This window comes from Aphelocoma coerulescens, chromosome 2 (genome assembly GCF_041296385.1).
Source record: "Aphelocoma coerulescens isolate FSJ_1873_10779 chromosome 2, UR_Acoe_1.0, whole genome shotgun sequence".
Taxonomy (NCBI): domain Eukaryota; kingdom Metazoa; phylum Chordata; class Aves; order Passeriformes; family Corvidae; genus Aphelocoma; species Aphelocoma coerulescens.
Window position 1 is genome coordinate 33089570 of NC_091015.1, and position 1220 is coordinate 33090789.

The 1220-nt window shown below is 38.5% G+C and overlaps 1 non-coding gene across 1 annotated transcript; it reads right to left on the bottom strand.

Moving 5' to 3' along the window:
• Positions 1-871: 871 nt before the first annotated feature.
• Positions 872-945, bottom strand: TRNAN-GUU (transfer RNA asparagine (anticodon GUU)). Its single transcript has one exon. It is a non-coding gene; the product is annotated as a tRNA-Asn (tRNA).
• Positions 946-1220: the final 275 nt, after the last annotated feature.

The following is a 1220-nucleotide window of genomic DNA, read 5'->3' on the forward strand; positions in this document are numbered from 1 at the left end:
TATCCACAATATTCCTGAGCAACATGTTCCAGTGCCTAACCACCCTCACAGTAAAATATTTCTTCCTTATATCTAAGCTAAATTCTCCCTCTTTCAATTTATACCCATTATTACTTGCCCTATCACTACAGTTCCTGAAAAAGAGTCCACAAGAAAGCTGCTGAAGGATAATGGGCTCCAGTGGTTTCACTGCATACAGATTTGTTTTGGTTTTATGCTTTACAGAAAATCATACACTGTTAGTTAAACCTTTCAGTTCAAGTGTTTTTAAAGCGTAAGAAAAAACAACACATCAAAGAATTAGATCTACCTGCCTGCCATCTGAGCAATTATTAAAGTGTGCCATGCACTGGAGATTTAAAGCTAGAAGCAAAAAACAATAGCTCTCCTGTAGATTCCAACTCAACAGGCTCTTACACAAAATTGCTGGAAATGGCACAACTACTGAGTTACCTGTTAATTCCTAAATGAAAAATCTTTTCTAAGCCTGAGGTGCACAGTAGCCCCTGTTGATATTTTGTAGATACGCATTTACTTTTCAACATCATAAAATAACACAGATCCTTTAGAGCTCACAAGCAACACAACAGAGAAACAAAACAGAGAAACAAACGAAAATGACAGAATGGGGAAGGTTGCAATATCCTGCTAAAATGAAACTATTTCTACACAATTTCATTTTTTAATAACAATGTATAGAAATATTTTAGTCTGTTCCATTGCTGATCCTTCAGCAAACTAGTGTTTAAGTGAACCTGAGGCTAAACAGAGAATTCCAAGTTTCTAAAATTTAAAGAATGGCTAGGTTTGGAAGAGACCTTAAGGTCATCTGGTTCCAATCCCCTGCCATGGCAGAGGAAAAGGAAAAACACGTCCCTGGGTGGGCTTGAACCACCAACCTTTCGGTTAACAGCCGAACGCGCTTACCGATTGCGCCACAGAGACTGCCTTGGCACTGGAATCTTCATAAGAAAAAATAATTTTCCTGCCCAAAATAAATTTATGTTCCTAAAAACATTGATTTCAAGTAGCAGGGATTTAGTGCAGAGATGCTGAAAGAGAACACGGTCATCACATGGCATCTGTATTGCTGGCAGGCAGAAGAAAAGGCTTATAAAGCTGCACAAACACAGCAAAGCTTGGACTGTGGCTGTGTAGGCTTCCAAATGCTGTCTTGTAAATATAAGAATTCTGAATTTTAAGAAGGCACAACTGGGAGC